Genomic DNA, 26,943 nt, shown 5'->3' with positions numbered 1-26,943 from the left:
AAGAAAAGAAAAGAAAAGACCATCATCCTACAATTTCTAATGCAATCATTGCTTCAGGGAAGTTTCATCATTAAGTATTAAAACTATTAGGTGAAGGTTGCTTGGGGACAGGCCAATGCTTCTGTTTCCAAGAGTCACTCCAGAGGCACTTAGCAAATTCAGAGAAGGAAAAGCACCTTTACCAGGAAGAGCTCTGACTAGCATCGCCTGCACCACATTAATGGCCTGATAGCTGGGGCAGCGGCACAATATGAAGGTCATAGCATTACCAGTGAAATCGTCTTGCAAAAAGGTTTAATTTGAATCTATCTAATTATTAAGCCTTTACATTTAATCTCAAGTTTATAAGAAAAACGAGGAGTGGATTGGAATGAGGAAACAGATTGTCTCATCAAAAAACTCAGTGTCATTTTTTTGAAGTGCAGGTAATGGTCTAAAATAAAAGAGACTACAGAATAAAGGTATCAACATGGACTGCATCCTGGTTCAAATAAAACAGTGAAAAAGACTTTTCGGGGAATAATTGACTCTGGATATTAGATGTTATTAGAGAATGAGTATTAATTTTCCAAGTATAACTATGTCATAATTATGGAAGGGATGTCATTTTTAGGAGATCCATAAGGAAGCCTTGACGGGAAAAGTGTCCTGATATTTGCAATTGACTTCCAAGTAGTTCATTTTTTTAATGTTAATTTTAAAAAATTTAAAAATTTTAAAATGTTAGGTGTATAAGGCGATCACTGCAATATTCAAATTTCTATATGTTTAAAAATTTTCACAATTAAAAACTGGTGGTGGCGGATAAAGCATTCAGATACACAGCATGCCTCATCCCCCAACACCAGGACACCCTCCAAACATCCATCAGAGCTCTTCCTGAGGAATCACGTCTCTGGCTGGGCTGCTACATCAGCAGGGGACTTCCATTCAGGACTTGTCTTGGTTCCCATGCCCTGCCGACAGAGGAGAGTGGCAGGCCACCCATGGGTAGACTGACCCCCAGGAAAGCACATCTATCTTCTCTTCTTGCCCCTCTCTGCTTTTCAGTCATTCTTTGGGCATCACAAAGAACTTAAATAAACCACTAGAGAATTCACTTCCCCTCCCCTCTGAGTCATTAGGTACAGATTCAATGAAACACAAACAAGCTTCCGAAGTGGAGCCTGATGGGCAGGTTACAAATTCGATCCCATGAGTCAATGAGAAGCTGAAGCTTTTAAAGAAAAAGGAAAAGTGTATGCCTCATCCAAGGGAACTGAGAAGAAGCTCTCTCTTTTTCCTGCTGGATATTAATGAAGAAGGATGCGGACCTCAGAGCGTCTGACCACCATTCCGGCATCCACCACTGGGAGAAAGTCTGCCTAACTATACTCTCTCCAGGAATGGTACCGAGAGGCAGGGCATCCTCAGATGCGTGTTCCAGGTGAGCCTCAGATCTCACCATCTGGGAAACCGGTTGCCCCTGGACTATTTAGCCAAATGACCCAATGCATTTTATTTTATTTATTATTTATTTATTTGTTTATTTATTTATTTTTGAGACAGGGACTTTTTCTGTTGCCCAGGCTGGATTGCAGTGGCGTGATCATGGCTTACTGCAGCCTTGACCTCCCAGGCTCAATCAATCTACCACCTCAGCCTCCCGAGTAGAGCAGCTGGGACTACAAGCATGTGCCATCACAGCTGGCTAATTATTTTATTTTTTATTTATTTGTTTATTTATTTATTTATTTATTTTGTAGAAATGGGGTTTTGCAATGTTGCCCAGGCTGGTCTTGAACTTCTGGGCTCAAGCAATCCTCCTGCCTCAGCCTCCCAAAGTGCTGGGATTATAGGCATGAGCCCCCATGCCTGCCTAATCCAGCGCATTTTCTAAGCCAGATTTGTTCAGATTTTGTGCTCCTTGCCACATAAAAAGTTTAAACCAGGACAGCAGAGAGTAACTCCACTGGTGTTGTCAGAGATAGCAACTGCAGCCACTGCGTGCATATTAGAGAGACTGTTCTGAGACAGTCCCTAAATAACTCAGCCCACAGCCCTTCCTTACCTGCTCTCCTCCCTCAGCCTTCTGCAAATATGCACTTCTAACGAAACTCCCCACCAACTTTCAAGGCAGACTTCTTTTCAAAGGTACTACACTCTTAATTTGGAAGCTAGATCAGGGACTTTGAAGGTATCCATTAAGGATTCAAGCCTACCAGCATAATGAGCCAGTATCTCAATGGTCTATGTCCCCTTTATTTTCCCCTCTGCATCTCCATCTCATCTTTCCTCTTCTCCTTCCCCTCCTACTGAGAGGCCGCTGTGAGGTGCTGGAAGGCATTTTCAATCTGCAGTCAGGTCGGTTAACCTTGAGCAAATTGTTTCACTTCTAAACCTCAGTTTGCTCATCCCTAAAACGGGAATAAGAATACTCATCTCATAAAGTGGAAGTGAGGATGATGCAAGATTTTAAAAAGAGGAGATGCCTGTCTTTGAGCCAGTGTCCTCAATCTTTTCTGCATTTCGCACACTGGAATCCGCTTCAGCCTGAGAGTTTCCAAGTCCTTAAAGCTGTCTGGGATTACCTTTTCCATAACTGTCAAGCAAAGTAACCCAAGTCCCCATCCTATGGGACCACAGGAAAGCCAGGCTTCTCTCAAACACTCCTGAGGGTTCGCTGAAAATGATCACCACTTACTCTCACCCAGAAGCATACCTGCCCACTGCCCCAGGCGCATGCTGGCCCCTTCTCCCGGGTGTGGAGAGCTCAGCCCCTCCTTCCTAAGTGGGACACTGTGCCAAGACAAGGCTGCTGCACTTTCGGTCTCCACTCAAGACTTCAGGATGTTACAGGCAAATTCCAAAGCAAAACCATAGAATTTATATTTTAAATTCTTTGATTAGCACATAAAACAGTATATATGATTAAAGAGTGAAGCCTCCTTACACTCCGATTTCCTACCCTGAAAGGAATGACTGCTTTTAAGTTCCTTACGCATCTTCCCAGAGTCAATCTGTGAATATACAAGCATATGTTTTTCTCCAGAAAATCCACATTTAAACTTCAATATAGGAACCAAAACTCTAAAGGCCAAGTGCAAGCCCCACAGCCATCTCTCTCCATAGCCTGGCCTGCTGCCACTTTTCTAGGGTCCTCTCCTACTCAGAGCCACGCCTCTTCCTCGTGCTCTTCATTACGTAGCCACTTGGCTACCAGCTGCCTGCCCTTGGCCCCCACCTGCTCCCTGAGAAAGCCCAAAGCCAGTTAAGGTTCAACGCTGCTTCTTCATCCCCAGAGCAATCCAGTCTCACCTGCACTCCCCAAAATCCTATGCAGGTGTCTTTCCACCAAAAGGGCAGCTCTGCTTCAGATGGATTATTCCCCTGTCCCTCCAGCAGTTGATGCAATACACAGCAGCTGGTAAAACGGCAATGCTTTTGTCGAATTTGTCCACCATGTGGTGATTTTTTGCCTGATGAGCTCAGTGTCTGCTGAGACACTACACTGCAAGTTTTCTCCTATATACCCTGTTTTCTGCCAAGAGGCAGAGGACAAGGGATGCTCATCATCCTCAGGAAGCCCAGCAAGTGACCACCTCTAGGCCCACTTTGTGGATAAGCAAAGGAAGCTCCAAGAGGATGAATGACCTACCTGACTCCACACGTCAGCACATGCATCGGGCCCTGGCTCCCAATCTGTGATGGATCCGAGGATGGCACTGCCTCTCCAACTGCCCCAGTCCACAGCACTGACTTCAGCAGGTAATCAGAATTACTTTCTTAACCCCCAGCTAAGCAGCTTGAAGGTTGAGCCGAGAGAGGAGGTAATAAAAAGTGCAGAGGTGATGTCGGAGGCAGGGGCACGAGAGTGCCCTGGGCTTGCAGCAGCACAAGGAAGAGATTCAAGGAAGCCAAAGGTTCCAATAGCGCACTGGAGTGGACAAGGGGCAGAGGCACTCTGAAAATGGGTACGGGTTGGCTCAGCATTTCCACAACTGAGTCTCTAGTCCACCTCTCTGCCCTCAACTCCCAATGTTCACATCCCTCCCTCAGCAGCTCTCTCTGGGGGGACCCCAACACACACACTCTGGGCCGTTCTGCCAGCCTCCATGCCTTCCCCATGCAGATTCATTGATCTTTTCCACCTGACACCATCTCTCTTGAGCACGAAGCCTCCAAAACCCAGCTGAAGTCACCTTGTCGGTGAGTCTCTCAATCACTCCCTTCTCACCACCCGCACCTGGGTCAGGAGACGGAGGGCAAGTGGGGAGGGATTCTCCTATTGCTAAGCCTACAAGGAGGGCCAGCACAAGGGAAAAAAGCTTTATTTCAAGTCTAATATATGCAAATTGTAATCTAATCTCATCATTTCATAGTTTGCAGAGCATGACAACAAGGAGAGAACAATTACCATTATAATTAATCGTGAGGGAAATTGAACACGTTTTTGAATGTGAAGTTCTACCAACATTCGAAGGAAAATGCTACTTAGATTCATCACATCTAAATGCAAGAGGGGACTCGGCACTGAGCAGGGTAAATCCCCTTCTTGTTTTTACTATTGTCAATAATTTCCTACGTTTGAAAGTACAGTGTAATATCATATAACCAAATTTCCTTAAGCCCTGAGTGCCTGGGAGCACAAACGAGGCCACTGAGAACAGTACTCATTCGAGCTTCACCATCTCATCGCCCCCCATGGCTGACTGGAGACAACCAGCCCCAGCTAAGCCCCTACCCCAGGTATTTCCAGAAGGCCCCAGAGGACTCCCCGGTGTGTTCATGTTCTAGCTCTATTCCTGCCAACTCGGCAGCCTCTCCATTATTCCACTAAACTCCCCAGTTCCACCCTGAAAAATCGTCCTCTGAAGACTTAGGTCCATGTCTCCACTAAGCACCACTCTGCTCCTCCACAGGCTGCCAGTCTCCATATGCTGTGCTCAACCCAGGAATCCCCCTACCGCCTGCCCCATGGCCCTCCTTGGCTTGCCAGCACATACCAGCCATAAAGGCAATTGGCAGGACCCAGAGTTTCCCACTGGGGCTGTCCCATTGCTCTGCTTGCTTGTGGGGTGTCCTTTCCCCCCTCCCATGCCACTTCCAGGTAACTGCAGCAGGAACACTGGCATCACTGCTGCTCTTCTAAACATGGCGTTGGGCCCAGGCCAGCTGCTGGCTCTGTCACTGCAGCTTTCTGGGATCCTACTGCTCTGGAGCAGGGCCCTACGTCACTGGCCAGGTCAGGCTGCTGGCTCACTAAAGATATCCCAAGCATGCTCTGGGTCAAGAGGCACAGGAACACATGGCGACGTGGAGTAGAAGAATGGCTCTCTCTCCTCTTTGCATGGCAAGGGGAGCCTACCTACAGCTGCCTGGACCCCAAGGTCCATCATTGACTGTGACAGCTCCCTCTCCTTTTTTTCACTAGAGCACCTGCATTCTCTTGCTAGAGTCCAGACTTAGCTTCTGGGCAGCTGGTCCAGGGCAGATGGAGTAGTAGATATCCGGCTGTCCCGTCTGCTTAAAAGCCTCACTGCCCTCTAATTACTTAAGGCTTAGTTACTAGGCAGTAACTGCCCACCCCCCAGTGGGTCAGTTCTCTGCAAGGGTCAGTTCTTTGACAAATGCCTGGCAATCAGACAGATCTTACCAGGTCATTTAAGTAGTCATAGCCAGGGCAAACTGGTTCCAAGTTCCCTCTGAGATCATCCTATTAGACATGACCTTTAATAATATTTCACTAATTGAGCACCTACTCTGTGCCTGACAGTTTGCTCAGCCTGGGGAGGCACAGTTCCACACACACGTCAGAGACAGGGACTCAGGAGGTTCAGGGGGGCTGAACCAAAACCTCGCAGCCAGTGAGGGCAGAACTGGGCTGCTGAGAATGAAACCTTCCCACCCAGGCTCCAGGACTCCATGAAGAGCGTCTCTCCAAAGGCCCAAACACCATGCCATTGACAGAAGTCTTCCACTAAGCCAGAAAATTACCTTTGCTATTCCTGCCTATGTTTTCATTTCTGCTCAATTTCCTGAATATGAGGGAATTCTGAGAGAACAATGACCACTTTTGGGAACTAGATGAATCAAGGAGCATTTGAAAGTAAAATGTGAATTTGGGCTGAAATGCATGTACTATTTCTAATCTTTGAGGCATAAAATTTGCAAAGGAGCCTACCAGGCATAGTGGGGGAAATGGATTTAGCATTGCAAATGTGGGCTCCTGCCGGGATCTGAGGCCAAGCTCTGGTGTTAGGGATGGTGCTGCGGACCTGTACCAATTGACACTGTGATTAGAGTATTGATTTTCCATTATTCAGCAAGTGTGGCAACCCTCCACTGGGGCTTTGCCTTGAGCAATCCGGAATGTTTTCTAAGCACCAACTCTTTGGGCCACTCCCTGTCATGGGCATTTACATTACAGAAATAAATCATTTTTCAGGGTCTCCTGGTCCAGAAGGGAGGCAGGCACAGAGGCAACCAATGACAGAAACAAGGACAGCAGCTCCCGTGTGTCGAGAGCTTCCATGTTCCTGGTACCACATCGATACTTTAATACATGACCTTTACGGATCTTCACATCCTTGTGAGGAGTTTCTATTCTCAATTCAAAGACAGGAAACTAACTCTGCAAGAGTAGCCAAAGTCACACAGGTGACAGGTGGGGAATCTGGAATCCCAGTCCACATCTATCTGACTTCAAACTTCATGCTATGAACACTACACTGTCATAATCACAAAACAGCATGCCAAGAACTACTCTGGAGGGATTTGCAGATACATCACAGCCCAGAGGGTAGAAGGACAGAATTCAATGGGAGACTGAAGTGGACCAGTGAAGGGAGAGAATAGAGAGGAAGAAAAGCTTCCTAGAGTGGCTGCGTTTGAACTTAGTTTCGAATTCTAGTGAGTTTTTGCGGTGGATCAGGGGTCACACTGGCATCCTAAGCACTGGGAACACAGGCAAAGGCAGAGAGCTTCAGAGTGCATGGCAGACTGGTGAGGAAACGAGCAGTTTTGAATGGCTGGAATGTAGGTGAATGGGAAGGGGTGTTTGCTGCAATGAAACTGGCATAGAAGCTGGAGCAGGGGGTCTTGGAGGCCATCTGATGGGGTTGGACTTTGCCCTGGAAGGACTGGGAAGCCAGTGGGTGACGTAGGACGTGGGATCCATCTGATGAGCGTTGTTACTTCCCTAGAAAACTCACTCTGGGACATGTAGTAGAGAATGCATTGATGAAGGGAACAGCTGGTAAACAACGAAGGCAGCAAGGGTCTGGGAGATGCCACCCAACTTGTTGCACCTCTTAACAGTGGAACAGAAATAGTCTTCTTAAGGTCATGTGCATCTCCTTCTGGTTTGAAACATAACCTGGTCAAAAAGGCCCAAAAATCTTTCCAGAGAAAGAATGTAAATGGTCTAAGAGAATGATTCTTAAAAAGGCCAGCCTCGAGATGCCTGTAATCCCTGCACGTTGGGAGGCCAAGAAGGGAGGATCACTTGAGGTCAGGAATGTGAGACCCTGGCAACATAGGGAGACCCCCATCTCTACAAAAAAAAATTAAAAATTAGCCAGGAGTGGTGGTGTGGAACTATAGTACCAGCTACTCAGGAGGCTGAGGTGGGAGGATCCCGTGAGGCCAGAAGTTACAGGCCGTAGTGAGCTATGATCACACCACTGCACTCCAGCCTGGGCGACAGCCTTTAAACACAAAAAAATCAGTCTCATTTTTCTAAAGGCTTGTAAGTTATGAAGTTATACTAGAAAGACAGAAACGAAAACACTGACAATTCCACAGCAAAGCTGGCTACGGACACAAGCAAGACTGACCTTTAAGGTACTGGGATAGCAGGCACGTGTCAGAGTTCTGGTGATATGGGGAAGATAATCTCATCAGAGCTCCCAAGTCTGAATAGCATTTTTCCTTACTCACTGTTCAAAGCCTGAGATTATAGCTCTGGGCTCCGAGTGCTGCCGGAACAGCCTGTCGTATTTTTGTTGTAAAATGCTAGGGATTTTGCATTTTGCTGACATGCCAAGGAGATACCGGCTTTTGAGGGAGATCATTTTGTAAAATCACATTTCTTATTCCAGGACTAAAACATCCATCACATCAAAGGGCATAGGAAAAGTCAAAAGAAAATATATATATATATATTTGGTTTATATTGTGCCCAACCTGAAAGGATCATTTGTTTTGCAAATTCCTTCCATGCTGTGCTATGTGCAGACATATTTCTTATAAAATTGTCATTTTAGAACACACGTCATCATTAGAGGGGGGGTAAAAAGCCCGCAGTGAACATCTTTCACTGTATAGCATTTCCTTAGGAAATATTTCAGGAAGATGAAAAGAAAAACAAAAATTAACAAAATATGAGCTTTGAAGTTAGGAAGACCCCAATTCTGCATGAGCTGAGGCATGTGAATGGGTTTCCTCATCTGCAGGAGGGCATGATGGAAGTCTCTGCTACGTTGGATGCTGTGAGAAAGAAAGGGGAGAAAGGCTGTGGGGTACCCCACACAGTACCTACACCAAATGTCAGCAGGTGTGACTACAGCCGTTACTATTGCTGAAATAACCATCTGCATATCAGAACATTCAGAAAACACAGATATGCTAAAAGAAAATTTTGAAACCATGTCTATATAACCTCACTGATCAAAATAATATTGTGCACAGTTTTACATTGTGCCTTCTACTATTTTTTACTATGCAAATATTTCCAAGTATATGTAGAGAAGAGTTTCTAAAAGACCACACTGTACATACTGTTTCGTAGGTAAGCTCTTTAGTACGAGGTTTTATGAAGGCAGTAAACTAGCACAAGCACTGCATCCACCCTGTGAACTGAGTGTGAAGAGGGTGGGCCAGGTGCACAAGCAACCAGTATCGAGAGTTTCTGATTTCCTTCTTGAGCAGCAGCCAGCCATCTGTGCAACGGCTCTAAAAAAGAGGATACGCCTGGGACTAACCATAAATAGTAACTACTAACCCTTCACAGCACAATTCCATGTAGTAGAATTTCCTTTTTCTTCTTAGTGATTGGTGGAATCTTACAGACAGATGAGGCTGGGGATTGTTTCTGTTCAGATCTGCTCAGGCCTCATGGGTGTCTCTTGTTTGCTTCCTTTTTTTTTTTGGATGGAGCCTCGCTCTGTTGCCAGGCTGGAGTGCAGTGGCACGATCTTGGCTCACTGCAACCTCCGTTTCCCGGGTTCAAGCGATTCACCTGACTCAGTCTCCCAAGTAGCTGGGACTACAGGCACGTGCCACCACGCCCAGCTAATTTTTTGTGGTTTCAGTAGAGACAGGATTTCACCGTGTTAGTCAGAATGGTCTCGATCTCCTGACCTCATGATCCACCCACTTCGGCCTCCCAAAGTGCTGGGATTACAGGCGTGAGCCACTGCGCCCGGCCTTGTTTGCTTCTTGAATGCTCAGGTGTGCCCCCATGCTCTGCCTGCCTATAACCCATTTACTCTGAGACCTGCAACTTTCTCCTGCCATGTCCCTCAGCACTCAGTCCCCTCTATTATTGCCCATGCCCAGAATTCCTTCAAGAACAAGGATTTCCTCTCCTTTCCTAGGGAGCTTTGCTAACTCCAAGGCCTTCTGAGAAATGTCTTGTGTTATTTAGTGATGGCCTAGAAATGGCTACTCTGCTCTCTGGACCTATATGTTATTTATCATCCAACATGCAAAACTCTACTTGGGCCTAACAGGGAGGGTCATGCTCCACCCCCTTCACAGGGAAGAGGAGCCTCCTAGTGGAGGTCCCAAGTGAAATCAGATTCCCAAAGGTACTGGGTGCAATATGAAATTTTTTTTTCTTTTTCGAGATGGAGTTTTGCTCTTGTTGCCCAGGCTGGAGTGCAATGACACGACCTTGGCTCACTGCAACTTCTGCCTCCCAGGTTCAAGTGATTCTCCTGCCTCAGCCTCCTGAGTAGCTGGGATTACAGGCACCTGCCACCACGCCCAGCGTTGGGTCCCACCTGAAAGAAATACAAGTACCCTTACAAAGGTCTTGCAGAGGAAACAGATCTGTCTGCCAAGGTCTCTCAAGGAGCACGCAAAGGGGAAAATGTGGCACAAAAGCAAGCAAGCTTCCTTTCCATTTTTTTTTTTTTTTTTTTTTTAACTCACCAAAATCCATGCCTCCTAGCACCTGGGTCTTCTCCCTTTCTTTTTCACACCTCCCTCCCAAAGTCTCCGTGCCCCCCACCCGCCGCTCCCCTCCTCCACACCCCCACATCAGGTGTTTTGTTCCCCAAGTGCCAGGTACCCTTGCTGAGGAAGATCTCCATGCCAATCGCCATCACCAGATCCTCAAAAACACACGAAAAGATATGGAAATTAGATGCTATAAAAAGAAACAGATCAAAAAGATCTTGGGAAAAGCAGAAATTAGAAACTAAATAGAAGGGTTGGCAGACAGAATTGAGGAATCCCCTCAAGACCCCCCAGATGAGACCAAAAATAATTTTCTTTTTAAAAAGAGGGGTCCAGAAATCCAATGTTCAAATCATAAGAACCCCAGAAAAGAAAGGAAAAGAGAGAGAGAGAATAAAGGGAGAAAATCTTTATGAAAATAATTCAAGAAAATTTTCCAAACAATCAGAATAGTCCAGACTGAGAGAACCTACCCCATGCCCAACACTAGCGCTAAAGCACATAATGGTGAAATTTCAGAACATCGGGGAAAAATACATCTCTCAAGTTTTCAGTCAGGAAATTGTCACATCCAAAAGATCAGGTATAAGAATCGCTTTGGACCTTTCAGCTGCAAGCTAGGACATGATGGTGAATGCCTTCAAAATTCTAAAGAAAAATAAATTCTGGTGTAGAGTTCTAGAGCCAGACAAGTTGCTAATCAGGTGTGAATACAGATTAAGGATATTTTCAGAAATGTAAGGTCACAGCACTCCTCTGCACACTTTCTCAGGGAGCAGCTTGACAGTGTGCTGTTTCCAAAGGAGGTGGCAAGCCGGGAAAGAGGAAGACAGGGTGCAGGAAACAGAAGAGAAGTGGAGAACCCTTGGAGGATGGTGGACGGAGATGGCGGGAGGGCACTGTGAGCCAGGCACAGAGTGGAAGAGGCCAGGAGTTCCCAGAGAGACCCACTCGAGAAGATGAAACCCATAGACAATGTGATTCGAGGAAACATCTTGAGAGGAGATTTAGTGAACCAGCAAAGAGTTTAAGCTTGAAGTGGTAATAAGTATGTAGAAAAACAAATCAAGCAAACACCAACAACAATTGCCACTGAGGGAGTTATTACATGACTCAGGCAGGAAAAATATTTGCAAAGTCAACCTATTACAATATATAGATTTTATTTACATTTGATTTGAAAGGGAAAAGTGAATCATAAAAATGTGTTCAGTACAAATGAATGGAGTGAGTTAAGAAAGAAACACAAGATAAGCAGTGAGAAAGAGGATAGAGAATGGAAAGTAAGATGTAGCGTGGTAGAAATAGATTCAAGAATACGAACACTCACCCTGTATGTCAAAAGATTAAAATTGTCATTAATAATAGAGATGGTCATGTTGCATAACACAATGGCTAGCAATATTCTGTTTTATAAGATATTAAAGTGACACAGCCAGGTTGAAAACATAGGGATAGAGTGCAAGATACACCAGTCAAGTAATAATCTAAGCTAGAGACAGAACATTTTCTCTGTTAAGGGCCTCATCATAAATATTTTAGGCTTTGCAAGCCATAAGTCTCTGTCATAGCTACTCACTTCCCGCCATAGTACAAAAAGCAGCTATAGAAAATAGTAAATGAATGGGTGTGGCTGTGTTCTAATAAAACTTTATTTAAAAATGGAGTCATCAGGCTGGATTTGACCCACAGGTCAGTGTGCTGACCCCGATGGAGTTAGTCCCTGGCTGTCTCTCTGGCCTTACCTTCTTCCCCTTCTCCATGCTCTGACCTGCTCACCTCTCCACCCTTTGTTCTAGGCACTTCTGCCCTTCTGTTATTAAGCCTGTGAAGCCTTTTCCCACCTTGGGCTTTTGTTTTCACTTTCCCTCCCTACCTGGGACCTCCTTGCACCAGATTGTCCCCAGACCCACTTACCCATTTCATGTAGGAATCTGCTCAAATGTCATCTCCTCAAAGACGTCTTCCTTGATCTTTCCATCTAGATATCAGCCTCCTCCACCACATCAGACTTTATCTACTCACCTTGAATTTACTTTTTGCTAGTATACTCATGACCACCTGACGTATCACATATTTACCCGTTTTCTTGATGCCCTGTCCTCCCATGGCTGTGTCTACTTTGCCCACCCTTGCACCCCCAGAACACTGCCTGGAACATATCATTAGGTCTCAAGAAATATTTATTGAATCAGTGAATGAACAAATAAATAAACAGCTCTAACAAGATGAGTATTAGAAAACTCCTGTCAATGAAGGACTCGTGCATTTTCTTTTACTCTAGAAGAGTGAATTCTATTGTATGGTCAGTCTAATTTTTCTTCATCAGTGATGTGATGAATAGTGGAGGAAAATGAAAATCTCCCCCTCACAGCTTTACCAACAAATGCTGCAAACCCGCCCCCTCCAGATGGAAGTTTTCCCATACATGCTTAAGCCCTGGTCATGTATCAAACATAAAGCAGGCTACTTTTAATTTTTTAAATAACTTTTCTTAAAGATTACTCTAGTTCTTTATAGAAATCTGTATCATTGAAGATGAAAGGCCCCTAGACCCTTCTTATTCAACCCTCTATTCCCAGAGGGGACAGTGAACCCAAAGAGGAGAGGGAATTCCTCAAGCTCACGTAGAGGAACGTGAAGGCTCTGATCAGCATCCTCACAGTTAGTCCAGGGCCAAAACTTTGCACTCCAAGATGACACATCTTTAGAAACATGCTTTTTAAATCTTGAAAGCAGCATTTATAAGAAAATGTATCTAGCTATTAAGTGTGGAGCTTTAATGTCTAATGGATTCTTCCCGTCTCTCAGTTATAAATAATCAGGGAATGAATATACTCCCCACACCTTTTTTTTTTTTAAGTCCCAGTTGCATGAAATTATTCTTATCTTTCAAACAAAAAGGCTGGCTTTGGAGTTTAATTAGCTAATCCTTGGTATCTCACATCAAAACTAGCTGTCTTTCCAATGTAGATGTATCATCATTGAAATGTTTACCAGGGAGTATCTTTCATCCAGTTTTCAGGCCACTTTTCTCTGATTTTGAGTATTTGAAGTAGAAAGAGCTTCTTAATCCTTTTGCTGCTTCTTTTTCCAGTCCCTGCTGAGGCTGGAGAAGGAAATAAAATTTACTGAGAACCTGCAGTCTACTCTGTTGTGAGCATTTTATAGACATGATCTCGTTTAATCCTCATTGCAGCCCTTTGAGGATTTTATTTTTGTTTTACAGATTAAGAAACACTGGGAGGGATAAATTTGATTTTTTTTTCAAGGTCAGGGAAGAAAAATGAATGTAGGATTTAGAATCAGAGAGACTTAAGTTCAAATTTCAGCTCCAGACCTATCTAGCTACGTGACCCCGGGCACATCACTCAACTTCTCCAGCCTCCAGACCAGTGCTGTCCAGCAGAACTTTCGGTGATAATGGAAATGTCCTACCTCTGTGCTGGCCCGTACAAAAGCCGCAAGCCACACATGCTATGGAGCTCTTGGAATGTGGCTAATGCAACTGAGTAAGTGAATTTTAACTGTTACTGAATTTTAATTAATTTCAAGGTATATAGCTTTATGTAGTTAATGGTTATCACATTGGTGAGTGCAGCTCCAACTAGCACTCTCTTAGACTCTGGTGAGAGGGGCCCGTACCCTGGGCCCTGCACTTTAAAACCTATATGGCTTTACTGTAGCCATGGTCCTCCCTATGGAGTAAGGAGGCCACATGCCTAACTGACTGCACCTCTTCCATACTTCTACACCATTCCCTGGGTATCTAAAACCATAATCTTGAAGTCCTGCCCAAACAGCTCGAGTCCATTTCCAGAGCTTCCGGGACCTCTTCCCTACTTCCATGCTTCCAAGGGGGATCTATACCTGTAGTATGCACACCCCTAGCACAAAGGATATCCAAGAAGTGACTACTGATGGAATGTATAAACAGAGCATAGACATATTGGCTGGTGTATCCACATGGAAGTGTGCAAGGCCCCCTGGGAGACTAGATGGGGCCATATGTGGGAAGAGAAGGGAGGAGTGCTCAGGCTGGGTTCCAACCCTCGCTGAAATAGCAACAGCCAGTATTGGGGGAACTTCCCCGAGAACCTCCCAATACATTCCCTTTGGCCTAAGCTTTGGAGCATAGTGGGCCAGTCCTTGGTATCTCACACTAAAATCTGTTATCTTTCCAGGGTAGGTATATAGTTTTTGCTACCGTTTGTAACCAAAGAATACTATTATACTATCCTTATCTCCCAGCAACAGCTCCCAGCCCAGAAGATTCTTTTGTGAGAAGTCACTGTGCCCCCTGCTTCTTTGTTTTCAGACATCCTAACATTCTGCCTGCTTCCAAGCCTTCCTCTCCAGCCTGCCATCACTGTGCCCCGGGAACCCAGTCCGGTGAACAGCCTCACGCCCTCTCTGACCCTCCATCATGCAACACTGGAAGTCATCCTGGGCACTCCTCCATTATCCATCCCATGTGGTCATCCCAGAGTTCTGTCCATCCATTCCTGTACCTGGATCTCAGATCTCACATGTGTCTCTGGGGCACATGTGGATTCGGTTTTTGGCTCTGCCTTTCCTGTGGTTGTGGTGGCTGCTGTGTCATAGAAGAACAAGTGGTTGTTGCAGTTGCTGCACACCCCAAATGCTGAACGTCAGTAAAAGCCAACTCCAAGGCCCATAAATGTTTTTTTCAGAACAAAGAATCCCTTCTTCTGTAGCAAGATTAAGGTAAAAACTAAGTAGAAGTTAACTTGAAAAATCTGTGTTATATTTTCCTAAAATGTTCCCTTCTGAAAGTTCATCAAATGTTAGTTTAAGTAAAGCCTTCTGCCTAAACTGTAATTGCTTGGCCACTGGCTCCTGGGGAAAGAGATAATGAGATTTTCTTTATAAATCCTCTGTCTTAGTAGTTTTTTTCTATAAAATTCAAGGGCAGAGATGATTTTCAAATGAAATGGAACCCAGAAAGAAATCAAACAAGGATGTAATTGCCTGCAGCCCCTCTAAATATGTATGCTGTTGCCTAACCTGTGCCCTCCTGCTCGCAAGCATTTCCTCCCTTAGCTGAAGAACTCCTCTTCATCCTGCAAAACCCTGCTCGAATGCCATCCCTGTGTGAACTTCACCCACACACACATCCACTGAGGCAGGTGCCACCCTCTTTTCTTCCTGAAGCTTCTCATACAGACCTCTCTTACCACACTTTGCATGCTACTTTGGAATTTATTCATCTACATACACCAGACAATGATTTCCTGCAGGGTAGAAGAAGTGGGAGGAAGTGAGGGAAGGACACAGTTCTTATAGTCAGTTAAATAGTATTAAAGAAACAAATTTCTCTATCAGTCTTGCTGGGTCCTCAAGGACTTGGAGCATGGGGAAGAGGAAGAAGAGAAGGAAGAGGGTGAGAATGAGATGGAAAGCAGCACCATCACAGAAGGAATTCACGACTGCAGCCTTTTTAGGTTACAGAAAGCAGCACCCAAAGCCATGAGGAGGCGAGACTAGGAGGAGCTGAAGCAGCTGGTGCTCCGGGGACCAGCACGTAGCTCTTTTGATCACATGAGCTGGGAACCAGGGGCATAGGAAGCAGCATCCAGGACCCAGAATAAGAGGCTGATGAGGGTTAGGCCAAGCATCTAGGCTGTTACTGAAAACTTTAGTGAACATCACTCTGTTCCTGGCTTTGTGCTGGAAGAAACAGAATGAATCAGACACGGTCTTCCTCAAGGTTGGAGTGATTCCTCCAAGACTGACCAGGCATGTAAAAATGGCAGTAACAGTGGGGCATGGTCAGTGTTGTGAAGGTGGAGCGGACGAGGCATTGCAGGAGCTCAGAGGCAGAACTCACCCGCTGTGCAAAGGTGCAGATCACCATTCCTAACCCATGGGGAAGCCGAGTAAGCAGCCAACTCCTACAAGCCTTGCCCCTCCCTCCCAGGGCTCTTGGCTGTGCTTCTAAGAGGCAGCATCCTGAGGAAGGACTGCATGGAAAACTTGCGGTGGATAAAATCACAGGAGTTATCTATCCCCAGGGGCTGAGTGGAATGGGAAGATGGTGGACACATGAAGTTTACTGAATGGAGACGAGGAAAGCAAGTAAGAGCGTGAAGTCCCCAAAATAAGGGAATCAGAGAGAGTAAAGCAGGAGCCAGCACCTTTCCAAGCTAGCCCAGCCCAAGGAGAGGAAAGAGGCATTGTGTTTCTAAAGACCCATGAAGTGTTTCTCAGGCTTGGGTGCACATTGGAACCACCTGGGGAGTTTAAGTACCGACGCCTGAGTCCTTCACAGAGCAGGGAATTCGTTGGTTTGGAGCTGGCCCGGGTGTTGGGATTTTAAAAAGCTTCCCAGGTGATTCGAAGGCAGTTGAGATTTTTAAAAATCACTTATTTAAGGGAAGATGATACCAAATCTTTCTCAGGTGGAAAGGGAGGGAGGTGTTTAGAGGCAGAGATGGAAGTGACATGATCAGATGGAGGTGTGGAGAGCTCTTTGGGCACTGCAGAGTGGATAGCTGGGAAGGCACACATTCCTGCAAGGAACCTCCTGGAAGTCCCTCTCACCAGCTGTGCCTGTTCTGCCATAAGACGTGTTCCCCAGTGAGCACCTCCGCCGTTGGTTAAAAAAAAAAAGGTGGGGGGGATGATATCAGTTTAAGGCAAAAGGCTCGTTATTTTATACTTACTTTTTCCCAGCGTTTTAATGGCTTATGCCACTAAGTAGTCGCAGCTGAACAGAAAACAGAACGTACACCAACACAGCTGACTACAACCCTATTTTTTAACTTTACTATTTAAATTATCATACAGTAAACTTAGGGGTTTTTTTTTCCTTTAGTGTAAAGCTCTAAGAATTTTAATGCACACATTTGTGTAACCACTGCTACTACCAGGACACAGAAGAGTTCCACCATCCTAGAAAAACTCCCGCCTACTCTAAGGCAAATGGCTGCACCGCAGTCAGGAGTAAGCCGAGGTAAACATCCAGCGCAACATGACAGCGGGACTGGAGCGCAGGTGCACAATCCCGTGCATTATATAATCACAGGTATGTAACCATGTTATGGGTGGGCTCATCACCTGGCTCTGAGCCACTATTGTCTGTGAGGTGTATAAATGTATCACTGACACTGTGAGAGGCAGTGCATCATAAAGCCGTGTCCCACCTGCCTACAGTCCCCTGAGTCTTCTTTCAACTACCCACCACCTGTCGACCAACTCCCCCTTGGACCCCAGCTCAGGTTGGGACCTGACAATTGGCATAGTTGGCAGGATTCTGAGGTGAGTGAGTCCTCAGCCCTGGATGATCCCAGGCCGGCTCTGTGGCCCCAGCATGGGTTATGGTACCCAGTGGCAGGTGTGCTGCTCAGATGGGCCATGATGGAAACATGGGCAACAGTGGATAGGGCCCCTGAGAGCATGGAGAAAGCGCTGAAGCACCTGCAAGTGCAAACACTGAGAAGGGGTGTGCCTTTGCCGGCAGAGTTGGATGGGCATTTCTGACTGTGCTACAGGAAGTGCATGCTCGGTCCCTGTGGGATGCAGCATAGGCTAGGGACCTCCAGGCACAAGCAGAGCTCCCGGAGGCCCGGATACACAACTTGGAACAAGAATTGGGTACTGCCATAAGTGCAGGCTTGAGCACGCCTTCCCAGCCGGAGACTCCCGCTCAGTCTGACACCAAGGAGGAAGAACCCCTGCTGTGGGTTTGCCCCGTGGTCCCCCAGAAAATACAACATGAACAGCCACTTGGGTCCCAAGCGTGGGCCCAGGTACACCCTACCATGATGGAGCACACTTTGTATTGTGCCTACACCCCCATGAGTTGTGAGAGTTAGGCAAACAGTGTCGGCAGTGTCCAGGGTGCCCCTACCCACCTGAATGCTCCACCTCTGGAACGAAGGAGGTGAGAGTATTTCCTGTTCCACTGCCGGGGTGGAAAAGTTGGCTTCTATCACAACTCGCCCCTCCCTCCGTCGTCAATGGTTGCAGGTGAGCAGGCAGTTGGCGCAAGGGCAAGTTGACCACACCCTGAATGAATGGCTGATGGCAGCTGTACAGACAGTGTGGAGTGATGCCAGAGAAATACCAGAAACTGTGAGTAAATGGCAATCATATGCAGAGCTGGTGCAGGTAATTCAGGAGACCGGTATGTGGCAGGCTATGTTTGATTTAAATACCTGAGGACCAGATGATGAATGCTTTTCCTCCCACATGAGGGACCTTGTGTTGGGCTCTGCACCCTGAGTGCTTTCGGCTCTCTGGACACCATCCTTACTCCGTACGTGGGGCACTGCATACATAAGGTGACTACTGCCATGGTGGTCCTTGGAAAAGCAGAAAGCAGGTGGCGGGAGTAGGGTGTCCGCACCATAAAAGAGGGGAAGGTATCCCTTCAACAGTGAGCCACCCCATGGGACAAAAAAAGGGCCCCAGTGAGTGACCTGCACACAGATGTGGATTGGTCTGACACTGGCTGGGGTTGCCCAAAAGAAAGTTGATAGGCAACCCAATGAAGTGCTATTAACTTTGTGGAGGCAATTATCCCTGGAGCAGCAATTTTGGAAAATGCCCAAGAATGGGCAGGCTGATGCTGCTTGACCCAGTCCTGCCCAGATGCTCCAGATCAAGGATTACTTGCAGACCAGCCAAGGAATAGAGTCTTTTGTGTTTGATTAGGATAGTGGCTAAAGTGCCTGGCTAGTGGGGGGACACCAGATGACTGGAGGCCACATATGGAATTGGCAATCCACTGGTCCTCCACCAATGTACGGTGTGTGCTGGTGCTGGTAGATACCAGCACAGACTGTAGCCTCCTCTGTGGGAACCCGGATAAGTTTCTGGGCAAGGCTGCATACATGGACAGCTATGGAAGCAGGTCAGTTAAAGTGAACCTATGTCTCTGCACCTCAGCATCAACCGCTTCACTCTCCACTTATACACTGTGTATTCTCTCCTGTGCTGGAAAAAATTCTGCGGTTGGACATTTTGCATGGTCTGGACTTAGACACCACTGCCAGAGAATTCAGACACTGAGTACATGTAGTAAAGCTGATACTATGGGGATATAAACATCACTGGCCCCAGGTTCTACCACAACTCCAATGGATTACCTCCACTTGTCTCCACCGCTTGCCTGGGGGGCATACGGAGATAACTGAGACTATTCAGAAGTTAGAGGAGGTGCAGATAGTGCACGGCACCCACAGCCGCTACAATTCTCCAGTATGGCCAGTCAGAAAGCCTGATGGGGCTTGGTGGATGAAATGGATTATCAGGAACTAAATAAAGTAACACCCCCTTTATATGCACCTGCCCCATCTATCGTGGATTTAATGGACCACTTGCTGATGGAATTGGGACGGTACCACTATGTGGTGGACTTGGCCAATGCATTCTTCTCAATTGACATTGCTCCAGAGAGTCAGGAACAGTTTCCCTTCACATGGAAAGAGCGACAATAGTCTTGCACAGTGTTGCCACAGGGCTACGTGCATAGCCCCACCATATGTCATGGTCTCGTTGCCGTGGATTTAGCCACCTGGATGGCCCCCATGTGGATGTATTATTCACATGTTACTCCCTGGGTATTTAATGTATGGCCTCCGCCATTAACCATTCATAAGGGAACAACTGGAGAAGGAAACCTCCGCTGGGGGATGTACGTACTGTCTGTGTGGCCTATTATGAGCTCCCCAGTAACTTTGGCATGGATACAGGGCTCCAAGGAACCACGGGGAGCTGAAAAGTTGTGGTATCATCATCCAGGGTAGAAGCCCCTGGTGGTTGCAGTGCTATCCAGAGATGAGCAGTTGGCCTGTATTGTGCCTGAGGGGCATAATTTACCCCTTTTAATACCTGTGCCTGCTGTGTTGTTTTGACCGTAGGTTGACATGCTCCAACAGCATTGTGGAATGGGCCCACACCTACGCCGAGATGACTAATATTTCCAGTTGTTGGATCTGCACTGCTGTTCCAGCAGCAACTGCTTACAACTTGCCCTGGCACATACACCCAGCTTCTATGGAAAACTGGACATGGCTAGAGACTTGGGGGTCCCATAGGTGATGCCTGGAATGTGACACAGCAAGCTTTGGACAGGGAGTGCCGCAAACCCATGGCATGCCTGCCCCCTGACTGACTCACAGCATCTATGATGGATGAGGCTGGCTACTGGGAGAACACGTGATGCCCCCACCACAGATATCATGATGTATAGGGCAACAGTGGGGTAACCTCACTGTGGGGTGGTTGCCCACCGTAGCATGCACAAATATAACATGTTGCCACACCAGAGGTGAGGTGGACTAGGTGGCCTCATCAAAGCGGGGCCCTAATAGACTGTGGGCCCCCGGGAGTTTATGGGTCTGTGGAGACATGGGATGATCGTATTTGCCAGTGAACTGGACTGGCTGCTGTGCCTGGGGGTGCCCTTACGTGCCTGCCACTGTGCTTCTCATATTGCCTAGATGCCCACACAACTGGGAGGTTCTGCATTCCTGGTTTTTGCGCCGGGTCCCTTGATGGCTCTACCCCTTAGCTTTAACCATCCCTGGGCAGGTGTCATCACTGTAGAAACACAGGTTACATCCCTTGCAGAGCACACAGCTTGGACCATGAATTACACCCAAGTCACCCTCCTCCTGTTAACCAGTGAGGCTGATCAAACCAGAAAGGTGGTGCTGCAAAACCAATGGCCTTAGATATAGTAACGGCTGCCCAAGGTGGCACCTGTGCCCTTATAGGGACACAATGTTGTACATTTATTCCTGACAATCAACAAAACATAGCAGCAGCCTTGCAAGGGATGTCACAGGAGATTAAACCATTTGAAAGCCTTACTGACGACCCCCTACAGAGATGGTGGGCATCCCTGGGTGCTGGCCTACGTCGGGCCCTAGTAATCATGGTCAGCATAGCAGGAATATTAGTAGTAGGTTGCTGCTCCCCATATTGTTGCTGTGACCTAAGGGTCCAGGGTGTCACCCTGTGGGAACATCTCCCCACTAAGAGGACCTCCTCAGCCTAGGGGGTGGAGTGTAAGGACAATGGCTGCACAGCAGTCAAGAGTAGACTGAGGTAAACATCTGGTGAAGCATGACACAGTGGGATTGGAGCTCAGGTGCACAATCCCGTGCATTATATAATCACAGTTATGTAACCATGTTATGGGTGGGCTCATCACCTGGCTGCGAGCCACTATTGTCTGTGAAGTGTATGAATGTATCACCAACACTGTGAACAGGGGCCCGTGTCCCACCTGCCTACGGCCCCCCAAGTGTTCTTTCAACTACCTGCCAGCCATCCACCAACTCCCCTCGGATGCAGGTCATCCACCAAACCCCCCTCGGACCCCAGCTCAGGTTAGAACCTGACACTCACTAACCATCCTAGCCACACCCTCTTCTCACCCTGGCAACCACTGAGCTATTTTTGTGCCACCATCATTTTGTCTTAGAGAAGGTCACCCGAATCAGACCAAGTGCAAGTTTTCAAGGATGGATTCTTTCTGCCACGTAATGTCTTGGAGATACATCCAAGGTGTCATGTGTCAGTCTTTGGTTCCCTTTTGTTGCTGAGTAGTATCTTATTGCATAGATGCACCACAGTTTATCCAACACCTGCTGAAAGATATTGATGTTGCTTCCAGTGTTTGGAAATTTTGAAGACTGATACTATATGCATTCACATCCAGTTTTTTGTATAAACACGAGTTTGTTTTTTTTTTTTTCTATAGCTTAAATAGCCTAGAGAGAGATTACTGAGGGATGCAGCCCTGTTATATGTTAGGGCCCACTTTTAAAGAATACAAGCGTTTTCAAGATTATATAAAATAATATTGGAGGGAAAAAACACTGTACCAGTTGCATGGCATGGAATAATCTTTTTAAAGTATATTTACTATCTGTATTAGACATAATTGTTGGGGTTATAAAGAACAGAAGTCTTTAGCTTCAGTGAAGATAAATGTGGTAACAGGAAAGGGATGTGTCTCATGGAGCCCCAGGACAGGAATGCAGCAGGAGCCACCAGCAGATGGAGAACAGAGCCAGGAAGCTGCCAGGAATCTCCCTGAATCACTTGTATCTGCTTCTCTCTGGGCATCTACTTTATTCTTCTCTGCTGGAAAATGTATGCTCTCCTCCTTGGTCCTCAGGATATTTAGAAAATGCCATCTAGAGTTTCAGAGTTCACATATTAGAAGCCTAGTCATACAGCCAGACTGACTCTCTGTCCACACAAATTCCATGTTGGTAGGACAAGAACTCTGGCTGGCAGCACATTCAGACCCAATCAGTAAGAACTTCCATTCCTTGTAACCCAACACGGCTGCCAGTGACAGCCCCTCCCACCACCACTCTGTGGATTGGGGTGCACTTCCCAGAGAAGAGACACTTGCATGGTGGAGGCCTGCTCTGCATCACCCTCATCCCTGGCCAGACAAGCCTCTGCCCACCCCTTCATAGCCCCCCAACAGGACAGAGGATCAGCCAATCCTGGGCCAAAGTGTGAGATGAGGTCTGGTCTGATTTTGTTCCTGGGTAGGTTACTGTACCTTACAGCAGGGGTCTCCAACCCCCAGGCCATGGACCAGTGCTAGTCTGTGGCCTGCTAGGAACCAAGCTGCACAGCAAAAAGTGAGTGGCAGGTGAGCATGAGCAAGCAAAGCTTCATCTCTATTTACAGCTGCTCCCCATGGTTCACATTACCACCTAACATCTGCCTTCTGTCGGATCAGCAGCAAGATTCTCACAGAAGCATGAACCGTATTGTGAACTACACGTGTGAGGGATCTAGGTTGCACACTCCTTATGAGAATCTAATGCCTGATGATCTGAGGTAGAGCTGAGGCAGTGATGCTGGTGCTGGGGAGCAGTAGCAAATACAGATTAACATTAGCAGGGAGGTTTGACCTCACAGAGACCATAATAAATCAGTTGCTTGCAAACTAATATCAAAACCCTCAGTGAGTGGCAAGTGATAATTAAGCTGCATCTGTTGGCAGGGTTTATAGAGGCAAGTGAGTCGACGTGCTTCAGTTGTACAGCTGCCCCTGGTGGCCTTCAACCTATGTTTAGGCAACTTCAAATCTCCATACGTTCTGGATTAAAGTCAAGGCAGAATATCCTGAGATTTCACAAAAGCGCTGAAAAGCCTCCCTCCATTTCCAACATCCTGTCTGAGTGAAGCAGGGTTTTCTGCACCAACAGTGACCAAAACAAGACCATGGAGTAGACTAGACATTAGCAACGTAATTCGGGTGTCAGTGTCTCCATCACCCCCAGACGGGAGCATCTAGCTGCAGGGGAAACAAGCTCAGGGCTCCCGTGGATTCTACATTATGGGGAGTTGTATAATTATTTCATTATATATTATAATGTAATAACAACAGAAATACAGTGCACAATACATGTAATGCACTGGAATCTCCCAAAACTACCCACCCCCTACCCCACTCCATGGAAAATTTGTCTTCCATGAAACCAGTCCCTGGTGCCAAAAAGGTTGGGGACTGCTGTCTTAAAGGGTTTCTCTTCACTCTTGTGTGTCTCCTGACACGTCTGGTCCCTTAGGGCAGATCAGCCAGCCTCTTTTCTCTTCCACTCAGTGGCCTTGGTGGGGGAGTGAACTTCTTATAGGGATGGGGTATCTCTCTTTTCTACCAAACCCATGCAGGCATTCCAGTCCCTCATTTAGATTTGGGGAGAAGAAGGTGGTTTGGTGAAACTTTTACTAAAAACTACAAAGATACTTGCCAAGATAAGAACAACAAGGTGCTTTAATTCCAATTCTGCTCCTGAACTAGGTGTAAAGTTGTCCTAGACACTCTCTGAGGGGTGGAGGTGATAGGCAGAGCAGGACTGGAGCACTCCTGGGTCCTTGTCCATAACATCAATCACGTACCAGCAATGCCCTACCTAATGCCTAATCACTCCCAAGAGGCAGCTAAGACGACATCCCTCAGTGGATCTTTAATTACTACTTGCCTGGCCTCTTCAGAGACACGTCAAAGAATTGATAAATAGGTGCGATGGAGCTCTAAATTCCAATCTCCCTTAGAGGAGGATTTGGCTGAAATGTAGCCGTTTGGCTATCCCTCCATATCTTCCCTCTAGAGATCGCATAGCTGATGGTCAAGCTCAAAGGCCTCTGTCTGGCCTCCTAAGCACCCACATAAGATATAGATTTGAGAAAGAAAACTGTCCTTTGCAGAAGGCCCTGGAATTTTTCCCCTAAAAAAAAACAACAGTTATGTTTGAAATGGGGCCGGTAGAACAAGTGTGAGCTTTGAAGACTGCAGAATTGGGGTTTACATCCCAACTCTGTTATACGTGGCTTGAGAAAATTACCCAAACTCCCTTAGCCACATTTTCCTCCCCAGCGAAGCATCCCAGGCTGTTGTGAAGATTAAAGAAAATGTTTCCTGTAAGTGCCAGCACCTGGTAAATGCTCCCAGCCATTGGTCCTGCCTTCTCTCTCTTTATCAGCACAACCTCAGAAGAATCCCTTTTAAAATTCCTCAGGAAAAAATCCCGTAGGATTTAAAGCTGCATTTGGCATTTTTTACTTTGTTTGCTTAAAAGTAAACATAAAGCGTTTCTGCTCACAATTATCTAAGGGGAAACAAAATTAAGGTATCCTTTTTTTTTTTTTTTTTTTTTTTTTTGAGACAGAGTCTCGCTCTGTCGCCCATGCTGGAGTGAAATGGTGCAATATTGGCTCACCGCAACCTCCGCCTCCCAGGTTCAAGCAATTCTCCTGCCTCAGCCTCTCAAGCAGCTGGGATTACAGGTGCTTGCCACCATGCCCAACTAATTTTTTGCAATTTTAGTAGAGACGGGATTTCGGCATGTTGGCCAGGCTGGCCTCAAACTCCTGACCTCAGGTGATCCACCCACCCTCGGCCTCTCAAAGTGCTGGGATTACAGATGTGAGCCACCGCGCCTGGCCAGGCATCCCATTTTGTACTCACATGAAGTAAGTTTACAGCTTTTGTATGTATCCAAGACCATTTCATTCTATCCCTCCTTCTTCTAGGCATCCCAGGCCCCTATCATCCTTCTTTAATGGCCCTGAGCACAATAGCTAACATTCGTTTGTGTGCATTGGTCTCCCTTACTAGCTTGGGGAACAGGGGCTTGTCTGGGTTATCTTTACATCCCCAATTCACGGCACAAGGCCTGGCACACAGCAAAAAACACGCAAATTTGTTGGGGGAGTAAGGGAACTACTGAAATGTAGTTCCCTGAAATGCCACAGCTATGCTCTGACCCGGAGAGATTTTGATTCATGTCTTCTCTGTGTCATAGCTTGACAGTTGGCTGCTTGAGTTTTAAGCTGCATTTAGAAGTTCCTTATCCTTCCCCTAAAGAAAAAATATCAGTTGCAAGAAATTCATATATTCAATTTACTTGCATGTCCCTTGGAGAAAACCATTCATCCGCAACAGAAAATTCTGTTGATTTGATCAGATCATATACTCCTGTTTAGAGGGCAAAATGTTAATAACCAAAATAAATAAGAATCTCCTACAACTCAGTAACACAAAAACAAATAACCCAATTTAAAAATGGGCAAAGAACTTGAATAGACATTTCACCAAAGAAGACAAATGTCCACAGTTATATGAAAGAGTGCTCAATGTCACTAATAATCAGTAAAATGAAAATCAAAACTACAATGAAATATCACCTCATATCTGTTAGGATGGCTACTATCCAAAATATTTAAAAATAAGTATTGGCAAGGATGTGGAAAATTGGAACACTTGCGCACTGTTGGTGGGAATGTAAAATGGTGCAGCTGCTATGAAAACCACTAAGGAAGTTCCTGAGAAGTTAAAAGTAGAACTATCATATGATCCAGTAATCCCACTTCTAAGTATATAGCTTAACAAATTGAAATCAGAATCTTGAAGAAATATCTCCACCTCCATGTTTACTGCAGCACTATTTATAGTAGCTGAGATATGGAAACAACCCAAATGTCCATCAACAGATGAATGAATAAAGAACATGTGGCATGTATATGCAGTGGGATACTATCTGGCCTTCACAAGGAAGGAAATCCTCCGACAACATGGATGAACCTAAAGGGCATCTTGCTAAGTGAAATAAGCCAAGCACAGAAGACAAATGCTGCGTGATTCTACTTATATGCAGTATCTGAAGTAACCACACTCTCAGAAAGAGACAATAAAATGGTGGTTGCCAGGAGCAGGGGGAAGGAGGGAGTGGGGAATAGCTACTCAGTGGGCATAAACTTTCAGTTTTGCATGATAAATAAGTTTTAGAGATTTGCTGCACAGTGTAATACTGATAGTTAATATGATTTTGTGCACTTGAAAAGATATTAAGAGAATAGATTTCATGTTAAGTGTTCTTACCACAAAAAAATTCACAAAAAACAAAGAAATTTTGGAGGTGATGGATATGCTTAGTGCCTTGACTGTGGTGATAGCATAACATGGTGCATTAGGCCAGATAATGTATAAAGAAAAGAGGTGTGGCCCGGCGCGGTGGCTCAAGCCTGTAATCCCAGCACTTTGGGAGGCCGAGACGGGCGGATCACGAGGTCAGGAGATCGAGACCATCCTGGCTAACACGGTGAAACCCCGTCTCTACTAAAAAATACAAAAAACTAGCCGGGCGAGGTGGCGGGCGCCTGTAGTCCCAGCTACTCGGGAGGCTGAGGCAGGAGAATGGCGTGAACCCGGGAGGTGGAGCTTGCAGTGAGCCGAGATCGCGCCACTGCACTCCAGCCTGGGCGACAGAGCAA

The sequence above is a fragment of the Macaca thibetana genome, chromosome 6 (assembly GCF_024542745.1).
Source record: "Macaca thibetana thibetana isolate TM-01 chromosome 6, ASM2454274v1, whole genome shotgun sequence".
Lineage (NCBI taxonomy): Eukaryota > Metazoa > Chordata > Mammalia > Primates > Cercopithecidae > Macaca > Macaca thibetana.
This window is presented reverse-complemented; position numbering follows the sequence as displayed.